The sequence below is a fragment of the Oryx dammah genome, unplaced genomic scaffold (assembly GCF_014754425.2).
Source record: "Oryx dammah isolate SB20612 unplaced genomic scaffold, SCBI_Odam_1.1 HiC_scaffold_8, whole genome shotgun sequence".
Taxonomy (NCBI): domain Eukaryota; kingdom Metazoa; phylum Chordata; class Mammalia; order Artiodactyla; family Bovidae; genus Oryx; species Oryx dammah.
The window spans coordinates 22,909,992-22,923,764 of NW_024070192.1; positions in this window are offsets into that span (position 1 = coordinate 22,909,992).

Genomic DNA, 13,773 nt, shown 5'->3' on the forward strand with positions numbered 1-13,773 from the left:
TAATTCTATAGATAATTTTTTGAGGAACTGCCATTACCCAAAGATATTTTTGAACTTTTTATGCTTAGTGGGACCCAGGCCTCCATACTTGTTTCTTTATCTTACAGGTCATTTTAATATGCTTTCAAAATGTGGTGTACTGCCAGAGTCAACACTTAGGTTTCAGCTTCCTCTTCTCTGCTAAATCATAGCCCCCACCATCGCCAGTTTCCATGTTCAAAAACTGACCCAGTTCTTCTCTTCCCTTTTCAGTCTCTTTTTTCCATGTCAAGTTATATATGCTATTGTTTTAGCAGAGTTTTGGGAGGGAATGAAGCTAAATACACATGTTCCATGTTTGTTTCTCTATGATAAATTCTCTTCTTTGGAAAGGGGTGCCATGCTGTGTGGCAAGTGGGATCTTAGTTCTGAACCAGGGATTGAACTCAAACCGCCTGCAGCAGAAGCATGGAATCTTAACCACTGGACCACCAGGGAAATCCCAATAATTATATTTATATGGATTTTATTTATGTATTTTTGGCTGTGCTGGGTCCTGTTGTTGAGGGGGCTTTTCTGTAGCTGTGGTGAGTGGGAGCTACTCTCGTTGCAAACCACGGGCTCTAGGCTGTGAGGGCTTCAGTAGCTGTGGCTCATGGGCTTAGCTGATTTGCAGCATATGGGATCTTCCTGGATCAGGGATCGAACGCTGCATTGGCAGGTGGATTCTTTAACACTGAGCTACCAGGGAAGCCCCATATTGATTTTTAAATGTCTCTTGAGTTGGAATTTCTTAGGAGCAACAGCTTTACTGTGCTTGCTCTCTGTAGTGGTCAGGAGTCCTCTTCCACTCTCACATTCACTCGTTTGCTCATGTAATCAGAATGCCTGCTACATGCTAGATTCACACTGGATGCTCCTTATAGGATGGCAGTTGTTGGGCAAGCAACAGACATAACGCTACCAACATATGCATTGGGTCGAATGAAAGTTGTTTTCAGTTTCCTGCCCTTTTTGTTGTGTCTCTGTTTTGATAGACACAAGCTAAGACTGTAATCAAAGTTGCTTTCAACACACCTAGCCACCTCCACCTTTTAACACTAGTAATTAAAAGGCCACCCTTTTAATTAAGTGTTGCAACACTTAACAGAATTTGGACTTATTACAGTAAGAGTAGAACCTTTCTTTGCCCAGCAAGAGTCCTAACTTCAAGTCCTCCTGCTCCCTATGCAATCACTACACATTGTTTGTCTCTTGATAGTTTCCTAGAAACCTGGTAGCTTTGAGTCCAGTTCTACCCAGTGTTGCTGAGGAAGTTTTTGAGAGAGTTCAGCTGAAACAAAACTTATTCCTTAAACATCAAAGTGTGGAAGAAGGGACTTCTTCCCTCCTTTTGCTCTCCTTTTACTGGCTGATGGCAACGTGCTGGTGGGGGTCAGAACTCCGTGATGGAGTATTTCAGCACAAGGCAGCTGGTTCGTATTTCAATTCATTTTTTTCCCCCACAGAAACCCTCCATTTCTAAGAGACACCTTAAACCCACCTGGCGTCACTTTTACAGGCTTGTTTGTAGAGTGATAACCGAAATGCTTAGATGCCCCTTCCTGAGCCGCTTAGTAAGAACTGCTTCAGTGGGTGGAACAGGTGCCATACACGGCTATACTTCAACTTTGAATCTTGCCCCTCAATTTGCCCCAAGGGTGGGATGGATACTACAGGTATGTGCAGTTTGACAGTAACTAGTCAACATGTCACAAAAACCTCTGAACCACAGAGTGAAAAAATTACCCCTTTTCTCAATTCTTTTTCGTTCCTGAGTAACTTAAGTGAAAAACTGTTTGAGATCATCTCTCTAATGAGAGACCTAAAAGAAAGGTCACTTCTGAATCCTATCTTTTTTTAATCAATGGGAGTAGATGTAAATATCTAGCTAGTGTTTAATAATATTGCATTTGGCTTTTCATTCTGTTTATTGCAAGTGATACTGATTTTCTTTTTTTTAATGACAGCCTTATTGATATAATTCATATATGATACAATGTACCTATCAAACATACACAATTCAATGGTTTTAGTATATTCACAGAGTTGGGCAACCCTCACCACAATCAACTGTAGAACCTTTTCTCATCCCCCAAAGAAACCCCGTATCCATTAGCAGTCACTCCCCGTTTCCTCCAATCTATCCATCTGCAGATAACCACAGCTCCACTTTTTGTCTCCATATGTGCTAAGTTGCTTCAGTTGTGTCTGACTAACTTTGCGACCCTATGGACTGTCCATGGGGTTGCAAGAGTCAGACCCAGCAACTAAACCACCACCACCATGGACTGTAGCCCATCAGGCTCCTCTGCCCATGGGATTCTCCAGGCAAGAATACTGGAGTGTGTTGACATGCCTTCCTCCAGGCTCTTCTGCCATTAGAGGTCAAAGCACAGTTATATATGGTTTTGATTTTGAGACTGAGGAATGTAACACTGACAGTTGACACAATCCAGGTCTACAGGTACAATGCAAGCAGTGGGCAAGTCATGGGATTAAGAAGGAAGGGTATCTCCTGAGGAGTTTTGACCCTTGATGAGATTAAGAAGGAATGTCATCTCTTCTCTAAGGAGGTCTAGTTAGTGCAGATGCATGATACCCATTAAAGGGGAGGGAGGAGGACCAAATGGACAAAGAAAATTTTTAGGTTTAAATTTTTCTTGTCTTCTTCTTTTGCTGTTTGTTGGCTACGCTGCATGCAGCATATATATGTGGGATCTTAGCTCCCCAACTAAGGATCGAGTCTGTATCTCCTGCAGTGGAAGCAGAGTCTTAACCACTGGACTGCCAGAGAAGTCCCCCAATTTTTCTTGTCTTGTTATAAAATATGAGTTTTATTTCAGCACTATGAATATTCATATATAACTTTTTGTATGGATATATATTTTCATTTAACCTATGTATATTTATTAAAGAGTGGAATGCTGTGTCATTTGGTAACTATGCTTAACCTTTTGAGTAACCGCTAGACTGTTTTCCAAAGGGTTGATTTTCCTTTACAGCTATGAGAACTAATAAGTGAATTTAGCAAGGTTGTAAAATACAAGGTTAATATACAAAAATTATGTTTTTATATATAAAAAAAAGTTTCTCCTACTCACAGACTCAGTTCTAACCACCAAATGTGTGAGAATTTTTCTTACATCAAGTAACTCTCCAGTTCTCTGTGGATATCAACTGGGTGTCCAACATTCAATTTTTTTTCCTTTTTTTTTTTTTTTTTTTGACTGTAACCATTCTAGTGGGGCTGACATGGTTTCTCCCTGTATTATTTTATTTTATGTTTTGATTGCACCACACAGCATGTGGGACCTTAGTTTTGTAGCCAGGGATTGAACCCGCATCCCCTGCATTGGAAGCATGGAGTCTTAACCACTGGACCACCAGAGACGTCCCCGACATTCGATCTAATTCAGTTCTGATACTTTCTGCCCAGAGTCAGCATGCAATCCACAGGACGAAGGACTCAGTCTCGTCAGAGTGTCCCCCCACCCCCGAAACTTCAGATACCAAATGCAAGTCCCGGTTGTCACCTGTACTTCTGACCGACCAGCTATATATCACTGGCTCCCATACTTCTTCTTCAGTACCACAGTTTGCTAGAACAGCTCATGGAACTCAGGAAAACAGTTTACTTACTAAGTGTTAGTCACTTACTTATGTCCAGTTCCTTGCGACCCCATGGACTGTAACCCATCAGGCCCCTCTGCCCATGGGAACAGAGGAGCCCAGCGGACTACAGTCCATTGTGTCACAAAGAGTCAGACATGACTGGCGAGTAAGCACATAAAAGGACACAATTGAGAAACAGCCAAATGGAAGAGAAGCATAAGGAAGTATGTGGGAAGGAGCGCTAGGCTTCCATGACCTTGCTGGATGGGCTGCCTTCCCAGCATCTCCACGTGTTCACCAACCAGGGAGCTCTGGAATCCTTTCAGTTAAGAGTTTATTTTAAATGGACACTTCATCACATAGGTCTGTCCACTGCTGATTAACTCAAACTCGAGTCTTTTTCCTGTCCCATGCAGTCAGCAGGTGGGGCTCAAATATCCAACCCTCTAGTCTCAAGGTCGTTTCCCCTGGCAACCAGCTATCCTGTAGTAATAGGCGGGTTGAAAGAAGCTTGTTATGAATAACAAAAGACGCCCCTTTCATCTTTATTGCTCTTATCCATTAGGCAATTAGAAGTGGATTAAGAGCTCCTGCCAAGAGATGAATACCAAATATTTGTATTTCTTATTTCATCACAATATCACAATTTTGTTGTTGTTCAGTCACTCAGTCTTGTCCGACTCTTTGTGACCCCATCTGTGGACTGCAGCGCTCCAGGCTTCCCTGCCCTTCACCATCTTCATCCTGCCCTTCACAAATGTATACCAATATTGGGCTTCCTAGGTGGCGCTAGTGGTAAAGAACTTGCCTGCCCAATGCAGGTTAGTGGTAAGAGACAAGGGTTTTATCTCTGGGTCAGGAAGATGCCCTGAAGGAGGGCACGGCAAACCACTCCAGTGTTCTTGCCTGGAAAATCCCCTGAAAAGAGGAGCCTGGCGGGAAACAGTCCAAGTAGCCAACCAGGCTCCTCCGCCCATGGGATCTTCCAGGCAAGAGTACTGGAGTAGGTTGCCGTTTCCTTTGCCAGAGGATCTTCCCGACCCAGGGATTGAACCCGGGTCTACCGCATTGTATAGGCAGACGCTTTTAGCGTCTGAGCCACCAGGGAAGTTTTTCTGCAGCGACTTAGCACACACCCACCCATTGAATCACTATGTTGTACACCAGCAACTTAAATAGTGTTACAGGTCAATTACACTTCAAAAACAAACAAATAAACAGACTAGTAAAAAAGAGATCACATTTGTGGTTACTGAAGGTAGCCTGTGGTGGGTAGGGTTGGGGAACTGGATGAAGGTAGTCAAAAGGTATGAACTTCCAGTTATAAAATAACTGGAATGTAATGTGGATGTAACGTGGTTGTTCAATCGCTTAGTCATGTCCAACTCTTTCCAACCCCATGGACTGCAGTACACAAGGCTCTTCTGTCCTTCACCATTGCCGGTAGTATTCTCAGATTCATGTCCATTGAGTCGGTGATGCCATCTAAACATCTCATCCTCTACTGCCCCACTCTGCTTTTCCTTCAGCCTTTCCCAGCATCAGGGTTCTTTTCCAGTGGGTTGGCTCTTTGCATCAAGTGGCCAGTGTTCTGGAGTTTCAGCCTCAGCATCAGTCCTTCCAATAAATATTTAGGGCTGATTTCCTTTAGAATTAGCTAGTTTGATCCTCTTGCCATCCATGGGATTCTCAAAAGTCTTCTCCAGCACCACGATTCAAAAGCATCAGTTCTTTGGTGCTCAGCCTTCTTTATGGTCCAACTCTTACATCCATACGTGACTACTGGGAAAATCCTAGCTTTGACTATATGCACCTTTATCAACTTCCCTGGTGGCTCAGATGGTCAAGAATCTGCCTGCAATGCAGGAGTTTGATCCCTGGGTCAGGAAGATCCCCAGGAAAAGGGATGGCTGCCCACTCCAGCATTCTTGTCTGGAGAATGGACAGGGGAGCCTGGTGGGCTACAGTTCATGGGTTGCAAAGAGTTGGACATAACTGAGTGAACTTCACCTTTGTCAGCAAAGTGACGTTTCTACTTTTTAATATGTTGTCTAGTTTTGCTATAGCTTTCCTTCCCAGGAACAGCATCTTTTAATTTTATGGCTGTAGTCACTATCTGCAGTGATTGTGGAGCCCAAGAAAATAAAATCTGTCCCTGATTCCACTTACTCCTCTTCTATTTGCCATAATGTGATGGGACTGGACCCCATGATCTCCGTTTTTTTACCGTTGAGTTTCAAGCCAGCTTTTTCACTCTCCTCTTTCACCTTCATCAAGAAGCTCTTTGGTTCCTCTTCACTTTCTGCCATTAGAGTGGTATCAGATGTGTGTTTGAAGTTGTTGATATTTCTCCCCACAATCTTGATTCCAGCCTGTGATTCATCCAGCCCAGCATTTTGCATGATGTATTCTGCATATAGGGCTTCCCTGCTGGCTAAGATGGTAAAGAATCTGCCTGCAATGCTGGAGACCCAGGCTCGATCCCTAGGTTGCAACGATCCCCTGGAGAAGAGAATGGCAACCCACTCCAGTATTCTTGCCTGGAGAATTCCATGGACAGAGAAGCCTGGCGAACTACAGTCCATGGGGTCGTAAAGAATCAGACATGACTGAGTAACACACACACACATTCTGCATATAAGTTAAACAAGCAGTTTGACAATATACAGCCTTGTTATACTTCTTTCCAAATTTTGAACCATGAGTTGTTCCCTGTCCATTTTTAACCATTGCTTCTTGATCGGCATACAGGTTTCTCAGGAGACAGGTAAGGTGGTCTGATACTCTCATCTCGTTAAGAATTTTCTACAATTTGTTGTGATCCACACAAAGACTTTAGTATAGTCAATGAAACAGAAGTAGATGTTTTTCTGGAATTCCCTTGCTTTTTCCATGATCCAACGAATGTTAGCAATTTGATCTCTGGTTTCTCTGCCTTTTCTAAACTTAGCTTGTACATCTGGAAGTTCTGGGTTCACATATTGTTGAAGCCTAGCTTGAAGGATTTTGAGCATAATCTTGGTAGCGTGTGAAATGAGTGTAACTGATGGTAGTTTAACATGATTAACATAATTAACACTGTCAGATGTTATATATGAAACTTCTTAGGAGAGTAAATCCTTAGAGTTCTCATCACAGGGAAAATTTTCCTCTTTCTTTTATTTTGCTTCTATATCAGAGGATAGATGTTGGCAAAAAAAGAATAAAGGTGAAAAAATGCACTCATGAGAAAGGCAAATTCTGCTCAGTTAATGAAGGATATAGAGGTAAACACACTCTGAAAATATTTGTTGTGAATTTACTATGTGCCAGCAGTGAGATCACCCCTTAGTTGGGAAGACAGAAAATAAATAAATGCATAAATAATCCAATATCAGGTCATGATACAGGGTATAACCCAGGCAGAGGCGTCCCCAAGCTGACAACTTCATTTAGTACTCAGTGACAGCAGCAGGAATGTGCTCATTCAAGTTCTTTGCCAGGTTTGGGAAGCATGCTTGGACCTACAGCCCCAAACCTGCTTTTCCAGCACTTACCAGGGACATCTTGCCCCCACTGAGTGGATATTGTGATGATTTCTTTAGAGAAGAGAACACATATTAAAAGTGTGCAGCTCAATGAACATCCCACCCTGAGCACACCTGGGTAACTAGCATGCAGCGTTCCTCCCCAGCTACCCTTGTGGTCTCTCTGCTTCTAATGCTTACTAGTGTTCTGACACAAACACTATAGATTTGTTTTGCATGTTTATGAACTTTATACAGAATGGGAATATACAGCACATGAGCAGTACATACGTTCTGGTTCCTTTACTCATTATCACATCTGTGAGATATAGTCAAGCCGTTGTCTCCATCGGTACTGGTATTTTTTTTTTTTTTTGGTCATTTTTTTATTGTCTGACTGTGTCACAGGTTATTTACCCATTCTATTAATGGACAAATGAATCATTTCAATTATTCTTTTTATAAAAATATTTATTGGAGTTTAGGGAGTATAGTTGATTTACAATGTTGTGTTGATTTCAGGTGTACAGCAAAATTACTCAGACATATACATATATTCATTCTTTTTTAGATTCTTTTCTCAATATAGGTTATCAGAATACTGAGTAGAGTTCCCCGTGCTATAGAGTCAGTTGTCTGTCTTAGATATGGTAGTGTGTGTATGTGCCTCCCAAGCTCCTGATTTATCCCTCCCCGCTCCCCATGTTTCTCCTTTGGTAACCATAAGTCTGTTTTCAATATCTGTAAGTCTCCCACTATTCTTTTTCTTTTTTTAATAAATCGTTAATTTTTCTGGTTGCACTGGGTCTTCGTTGCTATGCATGGGCTTTCTCTAGTTGCAGAGAGCAGGACCACTCTCCAGTTGTGATGTATGGACTTCTCACTGCAGCGGTTTTTCTTGTATCGGAGCACAGGTTCCAGGGTGCATGAGCTTCAGTGTTTGCAGCCTGTGGGCTCAATAGATGTGGCACCGGGGCCCAGTTGCTCCAAGGCACTTGGAATCCTCCTGGACCACCCCACGTCCCCTGCATTAGCAGGTGGATTCTCACAGCTCTCACACCTCACATTTGAGGCAGTAAAGTGAGAAATTTCCTGTTCATATTATACATTCAGATAAAAGGGATTCTTCTTTTTTGTTTGTCCAGCCACGTCAAGTCGTAACCTCTGGGCTTCCAGGAAATTCCTTCATTATTCTTTTAATATTTTTTTCTAAAAAAAGAGAATATAAGTGAAATAAAAACATCCCAGACAACCAAAAAATAAAAAAGTAAAATAGCATCACCAAAAATTAAAACTTAGGAATACATTTAACAAAAGATATGTAAGATCTCTATTCTGAAAATTACAAAGTACTGCTGAAATTAAAGAACACTCAAATAAATAAAAGAATATACCATGTTAAAAAAAACAAAGAATATACCATGTTCACATATTGAAGACTCAGTAGTGCGAGAGGATGTCAATTCTCCAAATCCATAGATTCAGCACAATCTCATTCAAATTGCAGCACTTTTAAGTTGTCAAGCTGATTCTAAAATTTATAAGGAAACATAAAAGTCCTAGAATAGCCAAAGCTATCTTCAAAGAAAGAGCAAAACTGAATGACTTAACATGGCCTGCTTCCTATACTCTATAAAAAGCATGGTAATCAAGACAGATGGTACTGGCATAAGGATTGACAAATAGATCAGTGGTGGAGAATCGAGAGCCCAGAAATAGATCCCACTTATCTGATCATTTGATTTTTACCAAGGCACCAAAATAATGCAATGGGGAGAAAAAGTCTTTTCACAAATAAAGTGCCAGAATAACTGGATATCCATATGGAAGAAGATGAATCTCATACCATACACAAAAATAAATTCCAGAGGTGGCTCATTACTACCTAGGGTAGACCCAAAATGGAGAGATGTGAGCTAGTCAAGCCTAGAGTTGACTATGATTTCAGTGATATCCAGTATTGTGTACTATTCAAGTCTCTCTAGAATACAGGAAGACTCCTTCTTAATTAACCACAGAACCAGCCAAATGCTATGGGCTAATGGCCCACCGCAGAAACTGCAGATTGGTGAATTGGAGACTACTGTTATGTTCTGTGCGCTGCCACTGCTTAGTCACTTGGTTGTGTCCAACTCTGTGCAACCCTTTGGACTGTAGCCTGTCAGGCCCCCTCTATCCATGGGATGGAATTTTCCAGGCAAGAATAGTGGACCAGGTTGCCATTTTCTACTCCAGGGGATCTTCCCAACTCAGAAACAGAATCCACATCTTCTGCGTCTCCTGCATTACAGGCAGATTCTTTACCTGCTGAGCCATCAGTGAAGGCCTTTATGCTCTGTGATTTCTGTTAAAAAACAAAATTCAGGACTTCTCTAGTGGTCCAGTGGTTAAGAATCTACCTGCCAGGGCAGGGGACACAGATTGAATCCCTGCTCCAGGAAGATTCCACATGCTGTGGGGCACCTAAGACTGAGCACCATAACTACTGAAGCTGGCATGCCTGATAGCCTGTGCTCTGCAATGAGAAGCCACTGCAGTGAGAAGCCTGCACATCACAGCTAAAGAGTAGACCCCACTTACCACACTAGAGATAGCCCTAGAAAGTCCCGCAACTAGAGTGTAGCAATGAAGACCCAGTGCAGCCAAATATAAATAAATTTATTAATAATCAATGCGTGGATCACAACAAACTGTGGAAAATTCTTAAAGAGATGGGAATACCAGACTACCTGACCTGCCTCCTGAGAAATCTGTATACAGATCAAGAAGCAACAGTTAGAACTGGACATGGAACAACAGATTGTTTCCAAATTGGGAAAGGAGTACATCAAGGCTGTATATTGTCACGCTGCTTACTTAACTTATATGCAGAATACATCAAGAGAAATGCTAGGCTGGATGAAGCACAAGCTGAAATGAAAATTGTGGGGAAAAATATCAATAACCTCAGATATACAGAAGACACCACAGTAATGGCAGAAAGCAAAGAAAAACTAAAGAGCCTCTTGATGAAAGTGAAGAGGAGAGTGAAAAAGTTGACTTAAAACTCAACATTCAGAAAACTAAGATCATGGCATCTGATTCCACCACTGCATGGCAAATAGATGGGGAAACAATGGAAACAGTGACAGACTTCATTTTCTTGGACTTCGAAATTACTGCAGATGGTGACTACAGCCATGAAATTAAAAGACACTTGCTCCTTGGAAGAAAAGCTGTGATCAACCTAGACAGCATATTCAAAATCATAGACATTACTTTGCCAACAAAGGTCCATCTAGTCAAGGCTATGGTTTTTCCAGTAGTCATGTATGGATGTGAGAGTTGGACTATAAAGGAAGCTGAGCGCCAAAGAATTGATGCTTATGAACTGTGGTGCCAGAGAAGACTCTTGAGAGTCCCTTGGACTGCAAGGAGATCCAACCAGTCCATCCTAAAGGAGATCAGTCCTGAATATTCATTGGAAGGACTGATGTTGAAGCTGAAACTCCAATACTTTGGCCACCTGATGCGAAGAACTTTCACTGGGAAAGACCCTGATGCTGGGAAAGATTGAAGGTGAGAGGAGAAGGGGATGACAGAGGATGAGATGGTTGGATGGCATCACCAACTCGATGGACATGAGTTTGAGTAAGCTCTGGGAGCTGGTGATGGACAGGGAAGCCTGGTGTGCTGTAGTCCATGGGGTTGCAAAGAGCTGGACATGACTAAGCAACTGAACTGAACTGAACTAGCCCATAATAATCTTCCCTTAAGTTTCTGAATGGAGGAAGGAAGGAAGGAAGGACGGGAGGAAGGACGGGAGGAAGGAAGGAAGGAAGGAAGGAAGGAAGGAAGGTTTCCTAATTTGAATGAAGCTTTTTAACTTAATCCTACCTCAATAGATCCCTCTTCCACCACTTTCTGCAAGAATTCATGTCTAAGCAGACCATTTGATCAGGGCCTGTACTTGTTAACCTGATTTAGTAGCTGTGGGGCTATTTTTGGTTATTTGACTGTAGGACTGACTGGGACAAGATCCAAAGGAGCATCATTTGGGCATTCATCTCTGGAGTAGCTGAGGAGTAGCAAAGATCTGACTCTACCTTGGAAAGAGCATTTATCAGTTTGCAGACTATGGTTACAGTACACTTTGTCCAGTGTCCGACATCCACTGAATGGGAAATTAATGAATTCATAAATAATGAGTAGCTAGATGAAAGGCAACACAGATCAGTCATGGCAATTAATTTCGTAATTCGCCTCTGATATCTCCCCTCTGTTCACTGAGAAAACAGCTGTATTACAGCATTTGTACATAACCTTTATGTTTCTTGGCTTAAGACAAGACCACTTCATTTATTTGTTTATCTTTGAAAAATAACTTTATTCTAAAGCAGTGGTTTTCTAACTCTAGTATGCACATGAATCACATTGAAGAACTTTCTAGAATCTGAGGATCTCACCCCTGAACAGTCTGATTCAGTGGTTCAAGTGTAAAGTCCAGGAATCTGTCATGTTTAAGAAGACCTTCTATGTATTCTATTATAGACAGTCTCAGGTCACACTTTGAGAAACACTGGTGAAAAGAAATTGACTCATGTAGTTTCTGCAATTTCAGTTATTTCTGCCTCAAAAATAGCCCTGTCTTGTTTTCAAGTACTTTCCACCGCAAAACTGTGGCACTGTTGTCTTTTAGAATCATTTTCTTCTTGCTAACATTTGCTATCAATCAGCCCTAGAAGATAAGCCCCCTAGAAGATAAGTTACTATGGGTATTGGTAACATTGTCAGTAGAATTGTTATTTATTAAACACCTACTGCCTAACAGATACCATGTAAAATATTTTACAAATTTTATTGCTTCTAATTCTTAAACTTTGCAGGGTAGGTGGTATCACTCTTATTTTACAGATGAGGAAAAATCCTCAGAGAGGTTCTGTAACTTTTCCAAGGTTATGTAACATACCTGACAGACTTGAGATTGAAATTCAAGTCAAAGCCATAGCTTTTTAAAACATGTTCTTGTTCAGTTGCTCAGTCATGTCCAATTCTTGACAACCCCATGCAGTACACCAGGCTTCCCTGTTCTTCACCAACTCCCTAGTTTGCTCAAACTCATGTCTGTTGAGTTGGTGATGCCATCCAACCATCTCATCCTCTGTCGTATCCTTCTCCTGCCTTCTATCTTTCCCAGTATCAGGGTCTTTTCCAATGAGTCAGCTCTTTGCATCAGGTGGCCAAAGTGTTGGAGCTTCAGTCAGCATTAGCCCCTCCAATGAATATTCAGGATTGACTGGTTTGATCTCCTTGCAGCCCAAGGGACTCTCAAGAGTCTTCTCCAACACCATGTTCAAAAGCATCAATTCTTCAGCACTCAGCCTTCTTTATGGTCCAACTCTCACATCTATACATAACTATGGAAAAACCATAGCTTTGACTAGACAGAATTTTGTTGGCAAAGTAATGTCTCTGCTTTTTAATATGCTGTCTAGGTTGATCACAGCTTTTCTTCCAAGGAGCTGCAGTCACTTAAATGCAGTCTTTTAAATGGCTACAGTCACTGTCCACAGTGATTTTGAAACCCAAGAAAATAAAGTCTGTCACTGTTTCCATTGTTTCCCCATCTATTTGCCATGAAGTGATGGGACCGGATGCCATGATCTTACTTTTTTAAATGTTGAGTTTTAAGGCAGTTTTTTCACTCTCTTCTTTCACTTTCATCAAGAGGCTCTTTAGTTTTTCTTTGCTTTCTGCCATTAGTGTGATGTCATCTGCATATCTGAAGTTATAATTTTTCTCCCCACCCATCCAGCCCAGCATTTCCTATGATGTACTCTGCATATAAGTAAAATAAGCAGAGTGACAATATACAGCCTAGATATACTCTTTTCCCAATTTGGAACCAGTCTGTTGTTCCATGTCCAGTTCTACTTGTTGCATCTTGACCTGCATACAGGTTTCTTAGGAGGGAGGTAAACATATAACTCCATTATTTTTTAACTTTTAAAGCATATAACTCCCTTATTATTATGTGAAATTGTTAATGTTAACAATTATTTCTATGAATTCGTTCCCTATGCAAAACACCTTAGTCTATTGTGATTTCAGAACATAGGGCCTTTAAGGATCATCCGTCCATTCATGTAGTCATTTAACAATATTAAACAGGACTTCCCTGGTGGTGCAGTCTAAAGAATCTGCCTGCCAATGCAGAAGATGCAAGAGACTTGGGTTCAGTCCCTGAGTTGAGACGATCCCCTGGAGCAGGAAATGGCAACCCACTTCATTATTCTTGCCTGGAAAATTCCTTGGACAGAGGAGCCTGGTGGGCTACAGTCCAGGGACGTGCAAAGAGTTGGACATGACGGCATACACATACACACACACACACACACACACACACACACACGCAACTACTATGTGCCAGAAAGTGTGTTATGCATAAGGGATACAAAGGTGAAGGTCTTTAGCATTATGGAACTTGCATGGATGCAGATATATATATAGGCAATTTTAATACAGAGTAATTGATCTATAAATTTAACATATTTCTCAATAATAACATTAAAAACATCATTTCTGGAACTGGACAAGTTGACTTGAAAGTTCATTTAGAAAAATAAAATTGTAAGAGGAACCATGAAACTCTAGG